Below are 25,717 nucleotides of genomic sequence, written 5' to 3'. Positions count from 1 at the left end.
TCTCTTGTGACAGCCCTGTTGTGGCAGAACCACATTACGCCTCTGTCTTCCAAGATGTGTGTGTGGTAGACTGCTTAAAAACACCACGAAAAGTACTTTGGAATCCTAGCTTTCTTTTTTGCTATTAGAAAATAATGACACAATTTGCAAAAGCAGAAATAGGTGTGTAGGGGCCAGTGCTGTGACACAGTGGGTTAACACCTTGGCCTGGAGCGCCTCCATCCCTTGTGGGTGCTGGTTTGAGACTTCCGGTCCAGCTCTCTCTGCTGTGGCCTGGGAAAAAATTGGAAGATGGCCCAAGTCCTTGGGCCCCTGCACCTGCATGGGGGACCCAGAGGAAGCTCCTGGCTCCTGGCTTCAGATCGGTGCAGCTCCGGCTGCTGTGGCCAGTTGGGGAGTGAACCATCAGATGGAAGACTTTCTCTCTCTCTCTCTCTCTCTCTCTCTCTCTCTCTCTCTCTGCCTCTCCTCTCAGTGTAACACTTTCAAATAAATAAATAAATCCCACAGGGGATGGAGGCGCTCCAGGCCAGGTGTTAAGCCACTGCACCACAGCGCTGGCCCCACCTAACACAGGTTTCTAGAAGGGATCAGAAGGCACACTGTGGTTCGTGGTCTCCTCTTGCCTGCCAGACCTTCCCCACACAGCCCTACCCCCTGTAGAGTTGGCATCTGCAAACCTGCCTTCCTTTTCTGTGCTGATCTGGTTCAACAGCACTCGTGGGTTAGAGAACATCTATCCATTACCAGAGCAATGTATCAACTTTAATGTGGAGCTCAGTAGTTCTAGAAAGGAAAGCTAGCCATGGACCTAGCTGCAGGAACCACTGGTGTTGTATTTCCATCACCCAGAGGCACTTGACTTTGAATTAAGATGAGTGAATGCTTTAGGGTTCAGTCATGGCACACGATGTGCAGATGGAGTGCAACCCTCTTGGAGCAGTGTGTGTCTTGCACTAAACCCTATGTTTATGGCATTCCCTTCATGTTCAGAGTCTATAGGATACTTGGGGCTGGGGGTAGATTGGGAAGCTGAGTGTTGTTGCTCTTCTCTTCAAAGGGTTTGCTTCTGTTTTATCCCACAATCCCGGGCATGTTGGATTTGGAGGTACAGTGATCAAAGGAAGGGTCATGATTTCCTTATAGAAGGGGTTAAGATTGCTCCATGGAGATTATGTAAACCAATTGGGGGAGGCCATTGTTTTGAATGTCATAATTGCTCTGAAGGGAAATTGTGATAGTCCCACTTAACTGGGGGCACCGATGAAACCTGGTGGGGCCAGCACTGTGGCGCAGTGGGTTAACACCCTGGCCTGGAGCACTGGCATCCCCTATGGGTGCTGGTTTGAGACCCGGCTGCTCTACTTCCTGTCCAGCTCTCTGCTGTGGCCTGGGAAAGCAGTGAGAGATGGCCCAAGTCCTTGAGTCCCTGCACCTGCATGGGGGACCTGGAGGAAGCTCCTGGCTCCTGGCTTCGGATCGGCACAGCTCCAGCCGTTGCAGTCATCTGGGGAGTGAACCAGTGGATGGAAGACCTCTCTCTCTCTCTCAGCTTCTCCTCTCTCTGTGTAACTCTGACTCAAATAAATGAATCTTTAAAAAAAGAATAAACCTAAGTTAAGAACACACAGGAGTAACTAACACTCTGATGTGCATTTTATTTGTCAATGGAAAAATGTGACCACCAAATTAGGAAAGAATTGTTGAGAATCAAATCCTGTAAGGATGAAGGTTTGTCTGACTGCCTCATTCCAAAGTTAAATCTGCAGAGGGGCTGGCAGTACATAAAGGGAAATTTATAAAGTTGGTGGCAGGAAAATACTAGAATTAGACATGTAAGCTTCATCGTCTCCTTCTGATGACTATAGTAGCTATATTTTATGTTAATTTTATTTTTCGCCCCATTTCCTTGGCATCATATAGGAAGAGCACTGATGGTGGCCTACATTTCAACAGAGGATCCCAGTGCAAGTGCAACTGAGTTCAAATCACCTTTCAAAAGTATTGCTGCTGGTGGACCTTTGTGTCTCTCTCATTGGGAACTTGAATGCTTCGTCGGGGGGTGGGGTGAGAATCAAAGAGTGAACAGTGCTGGTCCTGTATTTCCCTGTCCATATTCAATCTCTACCCTGTTGTGCTCGGCTTTACAATCTGGCAAAGGGAGTGCTGAGGATTGCAGTCCTCTGGATTCTGTTGTTTCAGCCAATAGGCGTGGGCAGACCTGCTTCAGCGCGTGGGAGAAGAGTTCTGGGGTACTCTTCCTGCCAACGTCTGGTCTGTTTGAACGTTGCTGTGTCATGGCTTTTCTTAGCTGCGTCGTCTCCCTCCAATATGGACCTGCTTGAGTTCAGATAACAGCTCCTCCTGTTTTCCTTGAAAGTTCCATACTCCTGAGCGCTTCACTATTCTCTTTCACTTCACTCACATTCGCAGTGTCTTTGAGAATACTGCCTTTATTAAGTTCCATCATTGATTCCTTTGAGTTTGCCATCTGTTGCTGGCCCCAAGACATCAAAGTTCTAACCTTTTCTATAACATTATGCCTGGAGGACAGTTGTGTACCTGCTCTGTACATTAGAATAATAGTGGATTTATTTATGAGCGTTTTCTTATGTAAAAATTATTCTTCTATGTTTCCAATTTCATCAAAAATATTACAACCTCTGAAAAGAAGTTGCAGGCAGGATTTCCAGAAATGGTAGATTGAAGGGACCATCAAATCCTTTCCTCAAAGAGTAAATATAAAGCTATAATTTGCCCCTCACTTCCCACAGTCAGAGGAGAAACTGCACGTGGGCACAGACTGCAGAGGCATTCAAGAATCTTTTTTGGAAGAAATTGATAAGCATATGTAAAATAAATAGAAAATTTAAATACAACAATCTTAATAATTACATTAAATATGAATAGTCTAAATACCCAAATAAAAGGTGAGCTTGTCAGAATAGATAAATAACCAAGACTTAATTGTATCTGTTCTGTAACTTACACACCATAGAATTAATGACAGAAATAACTACAGGTGCAAAGTAAAAAGAACATATATCCCATGCAAATAGTAACCCTAAAGAAAATTATATTTTCTGCTTTACTTATTAATAGAATAGTTACATGGAAAATTAGGCAATACGGAGAAAACTTAAACAATAAAATTATCCAGTTCAACCAAATTGACAAATATAGGTGCCCCATTTGTTATCTACCAAGTATCTGATATTTTCAAAGACAGGTGGAGCACTTTACTGGATCATAAAACATATCTGAATAAATTTGATAAGATTTACATTTTCCAAAGTTTTCTCTGGTTACAATGGCATTAAATATCAGCAAGTGAAAGAAATGGGGGAAACCTCTCAATATTTAGAAATTAAACAATATGCTCATAAATAGCACACTCATCACTGAAGAAATCACAAGGGAAATAAGAAAATATTTTAAATGAAATAAAATAATGGCCTCACAAAATTTGTTGGGTACGATCAAGACAGAATTTAGATACTAATTTACAGCTTTCACACCTATATCAAAAGGAAGGAAAATCTCAAATCAGTTATCTGCACTCGAATGTGAAGGAAGTAGAAAAATCAGAGAAAACTCAAACCAAGACATAATAAAGATTAGTGAGGGAAGCTATGAAACTGCAAACAAAACTACGAACACAACCGACAAATCTTAAGGAAGACTGATCAAGAAAAAATGACAGAAGATGCAAGTTATCAAAAATCAGAAAAGGAAAAGGAAAAACCACCACCAAACCACAAAAGTTAATGGATCATAATAGAATGCTGTGAATAAAATTATGCCCCAAATGAGTCGACTTAGATGAAATGGGGTATCTCTAAAAATGCACAACAAAAATTACTAGAGAATATATAAAAAATATAAGTAGGACAATAGCAGTTAGTGCAATTAAGTTAATGAGTAAATATTTTATCACAAGAAATGTTCAGGCCTGGATGGTATCAGTTGTGAATGTATTCACTATTATTAAAGAAGCAAGAGTAATAGACTAACAATACCTTTAGAAGAAATAAGAAGTTTTCACAGACTTCTCCAGAAAACAGAAGAAAAGGGAGAAATTTCCAATTTGTCCAATCATTCCAACTTTATATTGATACCAATCCAATGATGTTACACAGAAAGATACCATAAACTATTATCCTTTATCAATACGGATGTAAAAATTATTAACAATATATAATGAACCTAATCCAACACTATACATAGAGAACAGACACACACATATTTATATTATACATCAAGAACAAATATGATTTTGGTCTCAAATGAAAGTATGGGTTAAAATATGAAAACCAATTAACAGAATATACCATATTAACTAAATTAGTTAAACCTAAAAAAGGCAAATATGAAATATTTGCATGTAATAATGTACAAAATCATGGATGATTGAAAGATTTCCATAAGATAGAGAGCAACGCAAGAGTAATCACTTTCATACTGAAATTCAATGTTGTGCTGCTGGTTCTATTAAGCATGTTAACAAAATAAACAAAGACAAACCACAAGATCAATAAAGGCATCCAGCAGGGAAACAGGAAAGAAGGAAGTTAAACTGTGCTTATTTGTAGATGACATGATCATCTATGTAGAAATCTGAAGGGACCCAATAAAGATCATTAGGGATAACAAGTGATATTAGCAGATTACAGCATATAAGATGAGTATAAACACATCACTTGTATTTTTATTTACTATTAAGTATTTGAAAATGAGGAATAATAAATGTTGCATTTATAAGGGCATCAAAAATAAATAAGTAGGAATATATTTAACAAAAGACATGTGGAGTTTGTATACTGACAATTATGAAACATTACTGAAATAAATTAAAGAATATGTAAATAAGTAGGGAGACACTGTTTGTGTATGGATTAAAAGACGCAGTAATGTCAAGATAGCAATTCTTCCCAAGTAGTCAGCAAATTTAATGCAATCCTGGCATTCCTAACAGACAAGAGTTTTATATAATACAGATACTCCTCAACAGCGCAGGGTAAACAAATGGTAGCATATACCCAACATATAAAACAGTATTCTGCAAATCAAAAGTATAAATTTTTATAGATTATTTTGATTAATCTCAAAAATTTGTACAAATCGGAAGATACCACCTGTTGAATGACCATTGCTATGAAATACTCAAAAGAGGCAAATATATGGATAGACATGAAGTCAATCATTGGTTGCATAGATCTGTGAGTGGGAATGAGAGGATTCCTTTCAAGTGGGCATTAGGGGGCTTCTTAGCTGTGGTGTTAATTGCACAGCTGTAGACATTTACTACATTATTCATTTCATTGTGTATTTATTATGAGTGGATATTTATGATGGGGAAATGACATTTCAATGAAGCTGTCACACATAAACAAATGCATTCTATAGTACTTTCTTACCACTGATTCGATTACACTTCAGCAAGTGTAATAGTGTTATTTTGGGAAAACTTTTTTACAAAACTGGACTTCACATAGCCTTCTTGAGCCTCTATTTTAGTCACTGACTGCTGATTTCCATCATTAGCACCCAGAAGCCTCCTCAGCCTCCGACCTCTTGTTGTATGTGCAGTGCTAGTTCTTTATAGTGTCATGCTCTTGAACTCTCAGTCTCACTATTTATCTGATCTTACCTTCTCTGCCATAAAATAGCATACAGTTGTACATGAGTGCTCATTGCTTTGTATGTAGACTGCTTGTCTCTGTGACATGTCAGAGCTCTCCCCAATACAGAACCAGGGACTTTGCTTCTTTTTGACCTCAAGAGTACTCAATACAAGAGCTAACATCTATAGAGCTTGTTAGAGAACTATAGCATTTAATTTTCAAACAATGCTGTAAGTTAGACACTTATCCTCATGATTTTATGCATAATGCAACTGAGACACACCAAGGTGATATTATTTGACCACATATCTCAGGTAACTGAAAATGGATTCAGAATACTAACCCAGACTTATTCCATTTTTAAAAATTAAGGACAGTTTTGGATTATATCTGTTTTCTGATGGGACAACAGATATGACTCACTTGCCTGTATTGTGGTTTTTCAACAGGTGGCATGAACAATCCTATCATATAAATGACCATGACAGGTTGTGTGTTGTTTTTCTATACATCCCCATTGTATCCTGGGGCCTTGTGTGTGTTTTAGATGCTGCTGACATTTCTTGCAACAGCAAAGTCCATGTCTGTAATCAAACTAAGTGAATCTTCACTAGGTTATAACAACTATTCCCCTATGAAAATAACATTGATTGATATGTTTTTAAGAGACTGACATATGTAACTCTTTATTAAAATTATTAAATAACTCCTTGAAATAAAAAGTAGTCATGTAATTAATAGTTATGTACTGCATGGCAACATAATTATTCATTACCAATATACAGTAACAGAATGACTTCCAATTTTATTTTCAGAGTCTTCTTAAGGTTAAAACAGTACAATATAAGGAAGAAAACCAGGAAGAGAAGATGGCTGTTCATCAGCACTTGCTATTTTTCTTGAATTAGGATAAAGCAAGTTTAAAGACTAAATTATGAATGATGTAATGATATTTTTATTTAAGAATGTGTTTAATTTCTGAAATCCTTATACTCATATATCAATAAATATATTACATATGTTTAGAAGAGTTCTAGCAGTTTGTCTGACTTATTTTTAGCTAATTCTCTGGAAAAAATGTTAATTTATCTGTGCCTGTTCAGAACTGGCAAAACATAGGTCTGGTATTGTGGTACAGTGAGTTAATCCACTGTTTATGATTCTGGCATCACAGATTGAAGTGCCAGTTGGAGTCCTGGATGCTCTGCTTCCAATCCAGCTCCCTGCTACTGTGCCTGGGAAGGCAGCAGAAAACGAACCATGTATCTTGGCTTGCACCACCCACAAGGGAGACTCAGATATTGTTCCTGGTTCCTAGTTTTAGCCTGGCACAAACCTGCCTATTGCAGCTGTTTGGGGAGTGAACCAGTAGACTGAAGATCTCTCTTTTTTCCCCTCTCTGGGTCATCCAGCCTTAATAAATAAATCTCTTAAAGAAAGATTTGGCAATACACTTCCATAAATTATTCAGAATTATTGATGAGTCTTGAAATCCAAACTCCAAGAGGTTTTTTCCACAAGCACAAAAAATAGAGTCTTACACAAGAAGGTAGAGTCTACGAAATTCAAGCACTGAATCCAGGCACTATGTGGAGTGTGAGGCCTAAGTCACTGTCTACCTTCGTTTAAGAGAGAATAGCCTTTTCCACAGATAATAGAATCTTGGCAGTAAATGTGAAATACAGACCAACTGACCCAGTCACAGATTGGTGAGGTAAGGTAGGACTGGGTCCAGCAGGGCCCAAATTACAAGGACTTTAGTCTGGACTGCGATGGTTGGATTTTTCAGGACCAAGGACAGACACATAACCAAGCTCATACATTAGAAGCTGCAGAAAACAGGCCTCAGGAAAGCTAATAAAATTCTGGAATGCAAGGTTTGTGTTTAGAATCTAAGCTTACATTATGAAGATCATTGAATAGCTTGCGGGTAAGTCTCCACTTGCTTACTTAAGAATTGAAAGAGCATATACAGTTTATGAGTACAATCAAATTGATATTTGGCAAGATTAAACTAATAGCAAAATACAATATTGAAAAGTGGCTGTTGACAATCAAACAATGAAAACATTATAGCCCTTGTCTGTTCTGTTGAGGAACAGTGTTTTTTTTCTTCATACTATTTGTTGGACTCTTTTACTTTGTGTAGGGTTAACCTTATGTTCATTAAGAAACCTGAAATTAGATCTTTGTAAAAATTAAGAGTGGGAATGTGAGAGGGAGGAGGAAGAAATGTTGGAGAGTGAGGGGGAGGTAATGGAGGGTAGGAAGTTCCTAAATCTGTATATAGGAAATACATGAAATTTGTATGACTTAAATAAAATTTAAAAAAGAACAATCTGGAATGACAGTCTTCAATACTTTTAGCATGTAGGATTCAGTTCAAAATTTCTTAAGACCTTCCAACATTTCTTTCCTTTATACCATCCTGTTTCTGTTCTTTTTCTTGCTGCCTTCCTTCTTACCCCTGAGAAAAGCTGGGCATTGCGTTTCCTGCCTATGCCCTGGCCTTCCATTTCTCTTTCCCCTGATCTATGTTCAATTTCTTGCATGGATGCTGGTGATGACTTGACTTCTACCACGAACTCTACATCTGAGCTGTCAGCTTAGGTTCATCAGACAATCCACATGTGGCATCCACTTAGCATCCATGCTGTGCTTCAACAATTCTGCCGGACCATTCTAGATGGTGACTCTCCACTAGGCATTCATGGAGGTGGACCCCAAAACCAGAGTTCATAGACCATCCCTATAGGCAAACTGGTTTCATCTCAAACTTACACTGGCTGCCAACCTCTGGTAGCATAGGGGCTGCCTCTGGGCTCAACGGGGAAAATTAACCTAAATGACTTTCTACAGGCATAAGCAGAGAGAAGAGGGAGTGAAGAGGTGACAGACCTTCCAGGCATCTGCCATTCCTAAACCCAACAAAAGTTTTTCATGCAGTAACCTATATATTCTGAAGTTGTCCAGTTTTTATGAACAGACTTGGATTTCTGCTGTGATGCTGTGTCTCCCATTCTCATTAATTAAAACACACTGTATGCTTTTCTCAAATAATTTTTTCTTTGCCATATTGTGATGCTCCTTCTTTGCCTAAGAAACTCATGTCCTTCCTTCACCCCCAGGTTCAGCTAACCACTTTTTGGTCACCTCGACTGGAATACTGCCTCTCTCCTCATGTGTTCATGTGCAACCCAGTCACCCACACATGCTACACTCAGCTCCTCAGGTAAATCGTTGGCTCCTCACACACCGAGACTCAGACTAGACTTATACATTTTAATAACTCTCAAAGTGCACAAGAAGGGCCCTGACGAGGCTCAGATTGATTTATTGATTTAGAGGTTGCTCTTTCTAGCCAAAGTTACTGAAGATTAGAATCCTGGAAGATTGTATTATAGAATTTGAGACATGAGAAGGACTTTGGTGATCATGAAGCACTTGATGCCATTTTGAGAGCAGGATCAATCTGTGCATTCAAGATTGCCTTGTACAAAGGAAAGAAATCTTTCTCCATTCCTTCTCTTGATTGTCTTTTGCTCTTAATTTTTTTCTTCTCTCACCACCTTCCCATATCAGTTGGAGATTAAAGGGCATGGCACAACATCAAACATACAAGTTTTGACTTTAAACTTAAATCCCAGTCCTAGAACAGGTAGCGTAATCAAAGGCATACACTATAATAAGTTTGTGTAGAAGTTTATCTACACATACAATGCCATAGCTATGCAATCTAAAATTCCTAGATTTCTCATATAATTAACTTTTTCTCATTTATTTATCATCAGATATCTTATAAAATTCACACTTAGCACAGGGACAAGGATGGGATAGGAATTTTCTCTGGTTTTCCACTCTGTGACTGCTTTCTTTGCCACATCCAGCCTCCACTGGTGGCCTCTCTCCCTATCATTATTCACTTGTTCTCTAATTCTCAAAGTAAAATAAGACCATCTGAGATGAAACTTTAGGAATCCATTGTCTTTTTGATAACATTTCTCTTCATATGACTTTACTATGGCACTTGGAAACATGTTCTGGCCCAGGTGGATGAGCCAATCTCTTCTAAAGGTTTCCCTTGTGCTCTCTCTCTCTTTCTTCCCCTCCCCCACCTGCCTTTTTCATAACTGTGTTAAATTTCCCTCTATGTTTCTCTCTTTCTTCTCACTTCAATTTTGCAGTCATCAAATTCTATTAAAAATCCACTAAACTAAGATTCCCCCAGGAGCAGGGATTCTCCATCATTGATTTTGTCCTCAACTCTCAAGCTTCTCTGTTTTGCTCCTCATCACACTGTAGACAATGATGAATTAATAAGTATGAGTTTATCAAGTCATTTTATGAGAAAGAGGCATATGTTCAGAGCTCTAGATTATTCTAATAAGGGCACTAATTTAATTTTATAATGTTTTTCATCCATTATCAATATTCAGCCCATTGAAAGGAAAATAAATTAATTGTCCAGGGCAACACAGCATGGGGTACTAACAACTTTAATTGACAAATTCTTGGAACTTGGTTGGAATTCTGATCAATTTGTGTGGTGAGGACATTTATATTCTCTGATAATGCCTTGCAGAATGATCAATATCTATCCCTTTTCCTTCTTAGGCATTCATGTCAGTGCCATACAACAGGTAGATGTGGTGGCAAGTGGCCATCAAAGGGCAAGTGCTGGCACTCTGCTGCCCTCCAGTATCTCCCACAAACACTACAGGTAGGTCTTTCACTGTCCTAAATCAGCAGGATTCTTTCTTGCTGTTGTTTTCAGGCCTGGAAAAGCCAATGACTGAGTGTGGGATTTGTCTGTTACTCTGAGTGACCTTATTTCTACCCTTGTCCATCTGTGGGTTGTTTAGAGGCATACGCAGTTGCTGAGTCCCGAGGACACAACAACCAAAGAGAACACTAGCAAGTAGGTCCATAAAATGGGATGGGAGTAAACATATTAAGAAATTCAGCTCTCAGTGCCTTCCTTCTGCTTTTTCTAGTACACTTAGAGGGGAAGATATGCTTAATACATGCATCGTAAAGGGCCAAGAGGGGCCTCATCAGTGCTTTATGATAACTGAGTGTAAATCCTCCTCGCAATGGGTAGTTGCCATGATTAATTGCATTCTGTCGACATTAGGCTGCGTTATTATCAGCTGCTTGCTGTTCAGCACTTGCTAGGCTGTTAATTATTGTTGTGTGGCTCTAAGGGATGTTTTCAAAACATTTTAGAATTCTGCTACTGTGATGGCACAGGGAGGAACTTAATAAGTCACTATTCTACATGAGAAAGACAAACATATTTTTAAAAAATGGAAATAATTTAATAATGACTTACCCCCCTAACTACTGCTGACAAAAATGCATTTCTAACATTTTGCTAAATTTCACCATTTAGTTTCAGCTGTATTGATCTCCTGTTCTATTCTGCACACAAATAGAATGGAAATACATCCTGAGTGTTGAAGTAAGTCAGATTCAGGGAATAAATTGAAATTCTGAGGTGTTTATAACCTGGACATTTACATTTTTGATATAAAAGTAATTGTTAGTTCTTTTGTGAATCAGGAAGAATACCAAAAAATAATTTGCTGGTGATTCCACATCTCTTCTGTAAACTATGGAGCAAAGAACAAACTTAGGCTCATGTCTATTTTCTCAACGCTCTTTCTCGGCTTCTCCTGGTATCAACATCCAAATGAACAATGAATCATTTTTGTCTGGGGTTGGTATAGACACACTAAGGTGCCTACCAGGAATTTCTGCAGATTGCAGCTTAATTCAAGATCAGTCTATGCTTCTTGGTTCCAAGAGGGGGATGGACAAGTACCTGGATTTCATTTTGCTTCACAAGACACTTGGTCAGAGTGTTGGCGTGGTTTTTTTTTTTTTTTTTTTTTTTTTTTTTTTTTTTTTTTACAGGCAGAGTGGACAGTGAGAGAAAGATACAGAGAGAAAGGTCTTCCTTTGCTGTTGGTTCACCCTCCAATGGCCACTGCGGCTGGCACGCTGTGGCTGGCGTACCGCGCTGATCCTAAGACAGGAGCCAGGTGCTCATCCTGGTCTCCCATGGGGTGCAGGGCCCAAGCACTTGGGCCATCCTCCACTGCACTCCCGGGCCACAGCAGGAAGAGGGGCAACTGGGACAGAATCTGGTGTCCCCACTGGGACTAGAACCTGGGGTACCGGCGCCGCAGGGGGAGGATTAGCCTAGTGAGCTGCGGCGCCGGCCTTCACAAGACACTTGGATGATGAGTACACAATTCAAGAGAAAGACACTTGGGCTGTCCTGTTCTGTGGGCCTCACAAGGAACTGAATGAAAGTCATCATCATTGAAACAAGGGAGTTCCCTTAGCGGGCACAGGCAGTCTGAACTGGCTGAAGCTACATGTAAATGTTTTCTTTCAAATGCCCGTCAACAGCATTTGAAAGAGTAATGCATTTCTTTATATTCAGGAATTTTTGTGCTTATTTGATTTATCTCTCTTTTATTCCAATAAGAAATTAAGACCCCATAGAAACTGACTTCAAAACTATTCCTTGTTGACTAGCCTAGACTTAGAACAATGCAGTTTCTATCTGTTTCTCTGGGGTTCTTAAAGATGTATTTATGTGACAATTGTGAATTTAGTCCTCACAATGCAATTCCCCTGGAACTGATAGAAATCTCTCCCCACCAGATATTCTGAACATCTGCAAGTGGATATTGATTCATGTTCTGCAACTTTATCACATCATCCCATTCAGTCTGAGCTCACAGCTCCCACTGCCCCTACAAGGTAATCCCTAGCTTCTGGATGTTTCCACTGTGACTTCTGTCTCTGCTTCTGCAGGCAGCTGTCGATCTTTCACAAGGTGCCTGATTTCCGTTTAAAACTCTCTCCAAGCTTCTCTACCCCACATCTCAGTCTCTGTTTTCTAAACCCCTATAGGCTTATGATCTGAGACACACAGTGCAGAGCAAAATGGCAGATAGTTTGTTCTTTTTAGTGACTTCCTGAGACAAGAGGATGGGAAACATTGCCAGGTTGTGTTTCTGGAATTGCCAGAAGGCAAATGGGGGTCGGGGTGGATGCTCATAGAAAGCAACTTGGCTATCGCTTGTGACTATGATGTGGCTTCCACAGCCTGTTTCAGACATGCAATGGATATTTACTGAATAAAAAGACATGCATATATAATGATCTAAACTGAGAAAGTGGAGTGCTAGGGGAACATTATGGCGAGGCACAGAAAACGAGATAAAAGGGAGGCTGAGGAACAACAAGACTTCTAAAGACAGCTGACCTCATTCCATCGTTCGCTTGCTCAACACTTGTCCTTGAGTCTGTGTCCTAGTAGGAATCTGGAACACATCCATTTGACACTTTGTTGCTCAGAGTAACCTAGCCAACAGTCTAGAGTTTATTGTTCAGAGTTACAGTTTACTTATAACACAAAAAATCAACAGCACTGGGTATTTTGGCTTTGAGCGTGTCAGTCCAGAAATAGCAGATCATTATGTCTTCAAACATTTGGCTAATATTTGTGAAGGGATCTTTATAGGCCAAAAACCACTATAGGTCAATGAATGAAGCACACAAAGGGGTCTTCCTTTCATGGAACTTACATTCTTGTGAGGGCAACTCTGGGTAACACACATGCATATGAATCATTTTATGTAATGATAAATGTTATTGGAAGAGCATCAAGTGAGACAACTGATGGTGGCTCACTGCTTAGCTGGTGTTATACTTTATCTTGCAATCAGTGCATTTCTTGGGAAATGGAGGCTAGAAATGCACTCTATATCCGACTTAGGTTAAAATAACTCTCAATATGAATAGTGAACTATATATTCTGATAAGAAGTTGAACTTAGTCTCCACACTAGTTCATCTATTTGGATTTTATTGGTTGATGATAGCTCTGGCTGCAATTATTGCCAGAGAAATATAACAACTCTATAAGCCACATTAGTGAATTCTTACACAGGGTGGTGATGTATTAAAGTTCTATGTATGTTATATTTTTGAATTATAGAAATATAAGAGAAATAATTACATGTTTAGCAAAGTAACAACCCCATTGTGAAACATGATAGCAAAATGGCCCATAAACTAATTCATCATCCATGAATTCCTAATTTGCACAGAACAAGAAGAAACTAACATTAGTAATGCGCTTAATTAATCTGAAGCATCTACTCTTTCTTCCTCATCTTCCCTCTTTTATTTTTTTTTTCTTCCTCCATTCAAATGCTTATCAAGAAACTGAGACACACTTGGAACCATTGGCAGGCCTTGAGACTTGCTGGGGACACAGTTGGGAGCAGATCCCTTAAGCTTCCTGCTTTGAAATCACCTAATGTTAAGATTCTTTCATTCCTACTGCGAGGCCACATTGCTGGTGACAGAGCAGGTGTGGGCTCAGAGCCATATGGTAGTATGCCAACATCTCACAATCTTTCCAATGTACTCTGCTGCAGGGGCACAAAATACGCTTTCTACTAATTAGCAATATACAATAATATGTTCATCATTCTTTGATGCATGGAGAGGACTTGTAGATCTAAGAAGTAATATGTAATTCTTTCAGCTTCATTTATAAATGTAGTGAGGAATCACAGATAAATGGACAGATGAATGGGCTGATATATAGATTTGGCTCTTTGATGTTTTTGTTATGCAGATTTCGTATAAAATAAATCACTACAGTGCAGGGCAGTAAATACTCTCCATTCTCCTCCTGCTCCCATATCTAGAAAAATGTGACTCTATACATTTTTATAAAGGGGGACATGCAATTTTAAATGACAAGTTGTAAAAGCAATTATTAGGATTTAATCATATTATTGCAGTGATTTTGGAAACCAATATTGTCACATAACTTCTAAATAACAATTGTTCTCTTAAAATTATCACTTTCTCCTTCTGAAACTGTCATCAAAATGTGTCATTGAGCATAGTCTTAGTGTGGAGCTTGCTGCTTGTGTTATCTAAGAAAAATGTGATTGTTCTTGTAGAGAAAAAAGAAAGGCAATGATAAGGGTGAGAGACATTTTTAATAAAATTCTATTGATTTTCAAAGTTATAAATCTTAGAAGCATAATTGTTTTTAGCTAACATCTAAACCTTCCTGGGGCCATAAGTGAAGCTAAACTGGATGATAAACTCATCATTATATTAAACTTCCTGTGAATATACACGGCATGCATCTTTTTTTAAGATATCTTTTTCTTTCCTAAAGATTTATTTATTTATTTGAAAGTCAGAGTCACACAGAGAGAGGAGAGGCAGAGAGAGAGAAGTCTTCCGTCCGATGGTTCACTCCCCAGATGGCCGCAATGGCTGGAGCTGCACCGATCTGTAGCCAGGAGCCAAGAGCTTCTTCCGGGTCTCCCACATGGGAGCAGGGGCCCAAGAACTTGGGCCATCTTCTACTGCTTTCCCAGGCCATAGCAGAGAGCTGGATCAGAAGAGGAGTAGCCAAGTCTCGAACTGGTGCCCATATGGGATGCTGGCGCTTCAGGCTAGGGCATTAACCCACTGTGCTACAGTGCCGGCCCCCACAGCATGCATCCTACACATCAACCACTTAACCACACACCTGTGTAGTGCATACAGTCAAACACACACACTCTCATATGTATGTACATATAATATACATATACACATGTTCGTGCACACACACAATGGGTAAACACTGAGCACTGCCTTTTGACTATACACATGATCATATTGCTGGGCCTATGGAAAGGCCAAGGGGTTGAGTCATATCACTTGCTCCTCAAGACAGGTTCAATTATTCTCTAAGTCTGTGGGCATAAGGTGGGAAATAATTTACCTGGTACCCTGGGAAATCAGGGAGTGGTTTCCGTTTTTTTATTATTATTTTTTTTAAAGGGCCTCCATCTGCTGGTTCACTCCCCAGTTGGCCATCATGGCCAGAGCTGTGCGGATCTGAAGCCAGGAGCCAGGAGCCTCCCCCGGGTCTCCCACGTGGGTGCAGGGGCCCATGGTTTCCAATCCTCCATAATCACTGCATCATACCTGAGCTGTAGAGTCACCTCTTCTTATTTGTTGAAGAACTGTAGAAAGTGGCATTTAATGACTAGACGCCTTGGAAGTTAGTAGTTATCAAGATCCAGTCCCACTTGGACAGTCATTTCAGATTAACTTAGGTGTCAACTTGGGCTAAAGGATGCCCAGATAGCTGGATAAACATTTCTGGGTGTATTTGTGAGGGTGTTTTGAGATGAAGTTAGATTATGAATTTGTGGACTGAGTACAGAAGATCCACCCTCACCAATGTGAGTGGGAATCATCAAGTTCATTGAGGATCTGAATAGCAAAAAGAGAAATAGAGAAAATTTGCTCCTTATCTGAGTTGAGACATCCGACTTCTCTCGACCTTGGACATCAGCATTTCTAACTCAGATTGAATTTTACCGCTGCCTTTCCCATCCCTAACCCTCATTTTTAGGGCAGATTGCGGGATTTCTTGACCTCCATAATATTGATTGCATGAGCCAATTCCTGTGAGCCTTCCTGTTCTATTTCTACCTTTGTCATCTCTATATCTATCTCATCTTTACCTATCTATATATCTCAATTCTGTTTTTCTGGAGAACTTTAATACACACACCATTTCATGTTGTGTAATGCTAAGTAGTCTCCAAGGTATTTTCACATCAAGTTTTGTCATTTAAACGCCCAAACTGGTGTACAGGGATAGGCTATCCTATAGGTCTGCCTGATGGTTCAGGCAGGCTGACCTAGGCTTGGAAACAATATTGAAAGATGCTTGACCGAAGTTTGTGCTTCTTTGGCACGATAGTGACCAGAAGCCTGAGGACCAGCCCACTCCAGGATCACCTAAATCCTTGTACTCACACATAGAGCCTTAAAAGCCTCGCTGGTGGTTCTTTGCTGACAATGGGCTTCTTAAAGCATAGAGTATGAGGGAAAATTTCCCTCTCCGTGGTCTCTTCACACCTTCCCCTAATTTGTGCGTTTCTCTTGCCTTTCTAAGCTGATGTCTAGCTCAGTGCATGCTTCCAAGTAGCCTCTGTAAGTTCCTGATGCTGCAACCATGATAAGGGAGACACTCAGCTCCTCACTGTTTCCTCTTTCCTCCCAACCCCCTTTCACTGCCAAGCATGTGCCCCACAGATGTGTCTGCTGCTCGCCCAACATCATCCTTTGGCAGCACACACTTACAGCTATGTTGCCTACAGAATCATTTGTTAAGGAAATCAACAGCAGGGCACTTTCCTGAAACTCTCTATGTATACAACGCAGGCAGGGGATAAAAGCAACCTTAGTTCTGGCCAATCCCATAGCTATTCGTTTGAGAAAATGACCCCTTCCCCTTTTCTGCTTCTCATTCCTATCTAAGTTTAGGATAACATACATTCAGATATAAGAGCTTTTCCTTCTAGTTCACCTTTTCTACCCTGTAAAGACTTCCTTTCTTTTGAATTTTGCAGGTTATAAACACTCCAGTTGTACAGGTGTTTGGAAATGAATCTGTTGAATACTGTCATATATATATTTCTAAACTCAATTTTTGTTTATTATAAAATTTATAATTACTTCACAAACTTTAAAGTGGTATGATATTCACGTAGTATTTTCATTTGATATACTTTAAAGAGATATATATGCATAACAAATATAGTTTTATTGATTTCAATTCATTGCCAGAATAACTAACACTGTCAAATGAAAGCAATATAAATGTGCAAATATATATTAATAATCTAGTTTTAACCAGCTATAATAACATTTTCATTAAACCTGTGGTTACTTTCCAAAACAAACACTTCCTAATTTTTCTGATCTATTCCTGTTCTTATAAATTCAGTCACAGTTGGGTGCAGTTAAGCAAACCAAGCTATATTCATGGAAGCCAATTTTCATTTAAACTCTTGAAAGCTGTTATAAACTCAAACATTTCTCTAGGATCCAATACATGTTAAGTAAAATAAGTACATTTGTGAAACTAAAAAGATCATAATGTACCCTGAAAGAGTTTATGGCGTTTTTATAGTCTTAAATTTATCTTATATACACTAAAGCCTTTCACTTATCACCATCATGCATTTCACTTAACACCATCGGTGTTAAGGTTTAAACATACAAACAGTTTTAATCAGTTATCTTGAGAACAATCATCTTCATTCATTACTTAAAGTACTTCTTATAGTGAGACAGTAATTCATTCAGTAAAGAGATTTGAGTTCAACTATATGCAAAATGCTGGGGCTGTAGTATTAAACTCAGCAGGACAATGCCTAGGAAATTATCTATTTAGTAATAAAAGTGCATAATTACATATAATTTATGAAACTGCTAAAGGATTTTCATCCAAGATAGCCTTGTGATCACATCACCATACTTCTCCAAAAGCCTTTACATCAAATTTATTCTTGAGGGGATGGTGTGTGGCTCAGCAGATAAAGCCACTGCCTGCATGCCAGCATCCCATTTAGGCACCAGTTAAAGTTCTGCCTGTTCCACTTCCTATTCAGCAAACTGATAATGACCTAGGAAAAGCATCAGAAAATGGCCCATGTGTTTGGGCCCCTGCCACCCATGTGGGAGATCTGGCTTTGGCCTGGTCCTGCGTTGGCTGTTGTAGCCATCTGGGGAGTGAACCAGCAGAGGAAACATCTGTCTGTCTCTCTTTTGTCACTATGACTTTCAAAATAAATCAATAAGTCTTCTTTTTAAAAAATGTATCCTTGAAAAGTCCTGGTCAGGTGTGACTCCGCCTATTTCTTTGTGAGTATCTCCAGTGTGCATGCTGTTGGCAGTAGCTGGTGCCTTGATTAAACACTCCTCTTTCATAAGACCCTTCAGACGGGTTCAAGGCTTTCTTACCATCTCCAGGTCTATTTACTTGCTGGGGACAGAATCAGCTGCCTATATTTCTCATACAGATTTTAAATTGTCATTGATTTACACCCCATTTCTTTCTACATCATGCTGAGTGACTGGTCCCTTCTATCGTCCCTGAATTTTCTGGCTTTTCTCTGTACTGCTCCTTGTTTTCATCCCTGGATCATTGCTGGCATTGCTGTCTAAGCACCACCACTTACCCACAGACCTCTCATCTGGCAAACAGAACAATCTGGAGACTTGCATTGCAATTAAAGTAAAACAAAATCCTGGCAACTGTATGGTATCAAGTCCACCGTTCCAAAGTCCACACACAGCTGCCAGTGAGCTTGGTGCTTCTCCTGGTCTCCCATGTAGGTCAGGGCCCAAGGACTTGGGCCATCCTCCACTGCACTCCTGGTGCCCCAAACGAGACTAGAACCTGGTGTACTGTCGCTGCAGGAGGAGTATAAGCCTATTGGGCCACGGCGCTGGCCTTGCCAGTGAGCTTTCTCTTGGGTGACTTCTGAGATCATGGTTTCTGTTTCCTTAGCTATACCTTGATATTGGGTAATGGCTTTCCAGCACACATAACAGTAGAAAAAAGCTCACAAAAAACACAGGCGCAAGTAGTGGCAAGTAGAGGAGGAACAGCACGGCCGAAAGGGAAACTCAAAAAAGAAACTGATACACAGGCTGAGTTGCTTGAAAAGAACCTGAGAAGCTCTGCCTATGGAATGTGGAGCTGTGCTGCGCACACCAGCAGTGACAAGAGACATGACAGTGCTATGACACATAAACACGTCAGTAAGAAAACTTCGATAATGATTTACTATTTGAACTCATTCAATTGTTTATAAAAACATTTCTGGCCAGCGCCGCGGCTCACTAGGCTAATCCTCCGCCTTGCAGCGCCGGCACACTGGGTTCTAGTCCCGGTCGGGGCGCCGGATTCTGTCCCTGTTGCCCCTCTTCCAGGCCAGCTCTGTGCAGTGGAGGATGGCCCAAGTGCTTGGGCCCTGCACCCCATGGGAGACCAGGATAAGCACCTGGCTCCTGGCTTCGGATCAGCGCGGTGCGCTGGCCGCGGCGGCTATTGGAAGGTGAACCAATGGCAAAGGAAGACCTTTCTCTCTGTCTCTCTCTCTCTCTCACTGTCCACTCTGCTGTCAAAAAAAAAAAAAAAATTCTGATCAACTGTTTTGGGTCACTTTTATTTAACTTTGGGCACTTAAAAAGAACAGTCTTTGTATTCTGGAAAGTGTCTTTATGATTTAATACTCATTCAATATTAAAAGGTTATTGTTTTAAATCTAGTAGAAAGATATCCCCAATACACGGAAGCAGTCACACTGAACAGGACAGGGATATTGTACCATACACCATTTTATTTTAAAATGATTGAGATTTCTTTTACTGAAATTGTCTCTGTGATAGATGACATCAGATACCTGGCAATTTATTTTTCTGCCAATGATGATCTAAATCCTGTCTTAACAGAATCCTTTAAATTCTCCATCTGGCCAATTTTGAAGCAGGAAAGAATGAGTGGTGCTGCTTGTCACAAGAGTCACTTTTTAAAAAAATTTTTTTTTGCAGGCAGAGTGGACAGTGAGAGAGAGAGACAGAGAGAAAGGTCTTCCTTCGCCGTTGGTTCACCTCCCAATGGCCGCTGCATCCAGCGCACCACGCTGATCCAAAGCCAGGAGCCAGGTGCTTCTCCTGGTCTCCCATGTGGCTGCACGGCCCAAGGACTTGGGCCATCCTCCACTGCACTCCTGGGCCACAGCAGAGAGCTGGACTGGAAGAGGGGCAACCGGGACAGAATCCGGGCTAGAACCTGGAGTGCCAGCGCCACAGGTGGAAGATTAGCCTAGTGAGCCACGGCGCAGGCCTAAGACTCACTCTTTAATTATCGTGTTTTTCCTGGATTAGAACAACAGCATAGTGCTTCCTAAATCTAGATTACTGGTGAAGAATGCAAATCTATGAAACCCAATAATTCCTGAAAAGCAAATACACTTTCTTTTAGTTGATTATGAAGATTTTTTTCTTAAATAATTACCTACAACTTTAGGTTTCTAGAGTGTTAAAATTTTCAAAAAATTTACAAACTCCATTTGTCCCTTGATACTGGAAAGTTACAATCTTTGACAAAATGTAGGGAAATAACATAATAAGAGAACTTTCTGTTCTCCATCAGGATTATTCTTCTGATAAAATTTCTATACTATCCCTAGAAATTATATATGTATAATTTAAATTTGGTACCACTCTTACATCTTCATATAATGATCTATTAATAATTGCTCTCAAGGCTGGCGCCGCGGCTCAATAGGCTAATCCTCCACCTAGCAGCGCTGGCACACCGGGTTCTAGTCCCGGTTGGGGCGCGGATTCTTTCCCAGTTGCCCCTCTTCCAGGCTAGCTCTCTGCTGTGGCCAGGGAAGGCAGTGGAGGATGGCCCAAGTGCTTAGGCCCTGCACCCCATGGGAGACCAGGAGAAGCACCTGGCTCCTGCCTTCGGATCAGCGTGGTGCACTGTCCGCAGCACGCCAGCTGTGGCGGCCATTGGAGGGTGAACCAATGGCAAAGGAAGACCTTTCTCTCTGTCTCTCTCTCTCACTATCCACTCTGCCTGTCCAAAAAAAAATTAATAATAATTGCTCTCAAAAATGACTGCTTTCAATAATTCACCTCCTCATTTAATTAAATTGCCAGATTTGTCTTTATCCAAGCAAAATAAACCTATTTTTCCAGGATGCTTTTTTTTTCATTATTGTTTTTTTTTTATTTTTTTATTTTTATTTTTTGACAGGCAGAGTGGACAGTGAGAGAGAGAGAGACAGAGAGAAAGGTCTTCCTTTGCCGTTGGTTCACCCTCCAATGGCCGCCACGGCCAGTGTGCTGCGGCCAGCACACTGCGCTGATTCGATGGCAGGAGCCAGGTGCTTCTCCTGGTCTCCCATGGGGTGCAGGGCCCAAGCACCTGGGCCATCCTCCACTGCACTCCCTGGCCACAGCAGAGAGCTGGCCTGGAAGAGGGGCAACCGGGACAGAATCTGGCGCCCCGACCGGGACTAGAACCCGGTGTGCCAGGGCCGCAAGGCGGAGGATTAGCCTAGTGAGCTGCGGCGCCGGCCCCAGGATGCTTTTTTTTAAAAGCACTTTTTATTTCAGAAAAGTTTTAAATTAACAAAACAAAAATGGTGAAGCAGTACAGAGAGTTCCAGTATATTCCACACGCAGTTTCTCCTGTCACTACCATCTTACATTAGTATATGTTTTTCACAATCAATAAGCCACACTGTGCTTCCCCAACTATTAACATCCCATAGTAGTATATTTGTCATAATTAGTGAACCACACACCCAGTTTTCCCAATTTTTTTTAAAATTCTAAACTCCTTCTATCCCTTTAGGATGCTTCACAATGCTTCCATCTCTTTTGTTATTTCCCTAAAGATATTGTATCCAGAGTGCTGGGTGGAAACATGGAAACTAAAATGGCAAATTTATCTCTACGGCTTACAAAAGTAAACAATAAATATTTGTATGTGAGCACAGACATTCAGAGCTGCTTCTACCAGCAGATAAAGACTGAGAGGTTTGGGAAGAAAATAGATATTGAATACTTGGGAGTAGCAGCTTGAGGCAGTTTTCAACCTGCAGGAAACTACAGCAATGAAGAGTTCCTTTCCCAAATCGCATTCACTGCCATTATATTTCTTGAATTACCCTGTCAAATTCAGCCCCCAAAATAAATGAAGCTACTTTTAATCATTCCAGGAGAGACAGAGGACAGATGTAGATATTACATTTCAATATATGGAAATAGTCTCCAAATGTCGTTAACTTTTGAATTAACAATGAGCCTTGATTGCTTGAAAAAAATGACATATTTCTCCATTTAGAGTTTGGGACAAGAAGTTAATTTAAATGCTAAAAGTACATATATTTGAGTAACTTGATGTCAAATAAATCTTTTAGCATTAATATAAAAATGGCATTTATAAAAGCTATAATGAATGTAGCTGAAGGCATGCTTTTTTACTCAATTGAAACCTCATAAAGATTTAGTCTATTGTTCTACTTTTATTAGTTTTTTTAAAGACAATTATAGAAAAGGGTATATATATACACACATACATATACACAAATATTCCATGTTAGTATTTATAGAGCTGAATACTAGCCAATCATTGCTCTTTGTGCCTTATTTCATTAAATGGTATTTTACAGTAACACTACTAGGCAGATAACTTTATTGCCGTCCGTTACAGGTGAGGAGATTGAGATTTGGGATTAGGAATTTTGCTATAGGTCAACGTATCTAATAAAAGGCTGCTCCCACTGCAGTGAGATCTGAAATGTGCATGAGACAATTCAGTCAGGTCTGGACTAAGCTGAAATCAAAGGAAACGCTGCCATTCACTGTTCATCTTGTATTTGCTTAATATGGTGAGTCAGGTCCTTACATATTTCTAATTTGTGTATCCACCTTGCAGGTGATACAGATAAGATTATGGTTTTGTTTTTGCTTTGTAATTGAAGCAGAGAGAATGTGGCTGATTCACTCATGTTAACAGAGCTTTGCCCACTGGGGAGAGGCAGTCTCAGTGAGCTTGGTTTGGGACTATCAGGGTCATTGCCTGTCATTACAGGCAGAGTTTTTGCAGCTGGGGTAGCCACAATATAAAACATGCATCTAATAGTGCCAGAAAATTTTAAAAGAATGGAAGGGACCATCATTCCGTGAATGAGAGTGCTCTCCTTCTGTCTGCCAATCCCTGGCCCTGGAGCTTGGCCATTTGGCTCAGGACGCTGTTCTCTTGGTAGCCAAACTCTTTGTGTGCTCTGTATACACACGTATTATGGAAAAGGAGTTCCCACAGTCTTCAGAGATGCTCCAGGGTACCAGGAATAAGGAAAGTCCCAGGAAGCATCATGAGATTTGAATCTAAGCCAGCATTTTCTGTTTTATTCTCCCCCTGCACCCAGACTCTGGGCCAATCCAGAAAGTCTGATGAAAGCTCTAGTACCACTCCTGACTTTTGCCAATGTTTTGGTTTGATCAAATATGATGAGAGACTCAGGCTAAGCCCCAAATCCACACATTGGCTTTGTAGCAGCAGACAGCAAGACCCTTAATGTGACTACCTTACAATACAGCTTCAGATTCCAACGGAGCATCCCAGGGGGCAGAGTGTAAAGTGTGTTTTAATGGCTCCTGGGTCAAATGCTCAGATGCTGTTGGTCAGAGGGCAAATCAGCTGTGCTTTAACATCTGTGGTTATGGGGAAATCACTCTTTATCATGGTTTTATTTTTATGTTTCTTTGAAGAAAGCTTATTGTGTGATAGGGAAATTTGTTAGACATTGTAGAAATTCAGTTTAACAGTTCATACTCATATTTGTATGATATATGTGTAAGTAAATATATAATATATTTACGTAATATAATTGTAATCTTACTCCTTAGATGGGTTGGGTTAAATTTAAGCTATTTCCTTCTAAATGTTCAGTATTTTTTAAAATATGGAATAGCTAGAACAGGAGGAATAGAATATTATTTTTTCTATAAATATGGTAATCACTAGTGATGTTTTTAAGAAGTGGTAAAAAAGTGTAAAACACACAAAAAGCAACCCCACCTCTTAGGGAAGGTTAGAAGTAAGTTTCAGATCTTGTAGTTTATCATAGATGCAGGGTGCATGTGGCTCGTTCATGATTTGACTTGAAATATGAGGAAAACACAATTGAGGGGGAAACAAAAATATCCTTTAAACTATATGCATTTAGCCAAACATCTCAGGCATTGTATAGGTAATAGATTGACCTCAAGCAAATCCTGGGATGCCCTGGGAGATTTACATGATTGTGTGATATACTATACGTGTGTGCAAGTGTTTATCATAAATATGTTCATGGGAGATCCTCTGAAATACTATTAAATTATAAAAGAAATATTTTTATCTTTGTATGTCAGATGAAAAAATACTGGTAAGAGAATAACTTTTTGAGAAGTGATTAATGGTACATGATGCATTTTAGTAATAGAAAATAAAGGATATAAAAGGAAATTTCCAAAGGAGACAGCATAGTGCACATAACTCATACTGACAGAACAAAAGCTGCTTTGTATCTTACCTGTCAAAAAATAGCACAATCTCAGAATTTACTCTCAGCTTACGTTAATGTATGACATGAACTCAGGAAAAGTTTAGTTTCTAGTCAGGGGTGGGGAGCCCTTTATCTGCCAAGAGCCATTTGGATATCTATAACACAATTCATGAGCCATACAAAATTACCAACTTAAAATTTAGCCTATTAGCCTGCTGTAGATGTTTTGAATTTCAAGCCCCACCCGTGGTTGCCTTGGCAGGGCCAGACCGGATGATTTTGTGGGCTTTATACAGTGTGTTGGTCAGATCTTCCAACCCCTGCCAGGGAATAATGTGTTAACTGTTTCTGACCTCATGTTCATTTATTCAAGATAAAAGGTAAGACCAGCAAATCAAGGAAAGACAATATATCACAAACTTATATTTAAGGAAAAGCATATCTCTAGTTAGTATGGAATCCATCCAGGTTAGAACTCATTATGTGACTTACCATCTAATATAAAATAATTCAACAAAAAATTTTACAACACTTACATCTAAATTAGTAATTGGCAAGGAATCAATACTCACAAAAAAGACTCATAAAAGCTGGTAAATCTCAAAGCAACAGTATGAAATGAGATTGTTGACACTTTAACTTGTCATTTACTAACCTAGCATAACTGAGTTCAATTGCTTACTGTAATTTCGTAGAAAAGATTCATGGGCTGGTACTCTGGTATAGTGGGCTAAGCCTCTGGCTGCAGAGCTGGAATCCTATATAGGCGCTGTGTTTTTTTTTTTGTTTTTGTTTTTGTTTTTTTTGTTTTTTGTTTTTTTGTTTTTTGTTTTTTGTTTTTTTTTGACAGGCAGAGTGGACAGTGAGAGAGAGAGACAGAGAGAAAGGTCTTCCTTTTGCTGTTGGTTCACCCTCCAATGGCCACCGCGGCCAGCGTGCTGCGGCTGGTGCACCACGCTGATCTGATGGCAGGAGCCAGGTACTTATCCTGGTCTCCCATGGGGTGCAGGGCCCAAGTACTTGGGCCATCCTCCACTGCACTCCCTGGCCACAGCAGAGAGCTGGCCTGGAAGAGGGGCAACTGGGACAGAATCTGGCGCCCCAACCGGGACTA

At 40.0% G+C, this 25,717-nt stretch overlaps 1 protein-coding gene across 2 annotated transcripts in view; it reads right to left on the bottom strand.

Annotated features, from left to right (window-relative positions):
- ADARB2 (adenosine deaminase RNA specific B2 (inactive)) overlaps positions 1–25,717 on the bottom strand; it is a 561,341-nt gene that overhangs the window by 438,141 nt on the left and 97,483 nt on the right. The gene's annotated exons all lie outside the window — the stretch shown is intronic.

The sequence above is a fragment of the Oryctolagus cuniculus genome, chromosome 13 (assembly GCF_051225735.1).
Source record: "Oryctolagus cuniculus isolate XC-2025 breed Fujian yellow rabbit chromosome 13, ASM5122573v1, whole genome shotgun sequence".
Taxonomy (NCBI): Eukaryota; Metazoa; Chordata; class Mammalia; order Lagomorpha; family Leporidae; genus Oryctolagus; species Oryctolagus cuniculus.
This window is presented reverse-complemented; position numbering and strand designations above follow the sequence as displayed.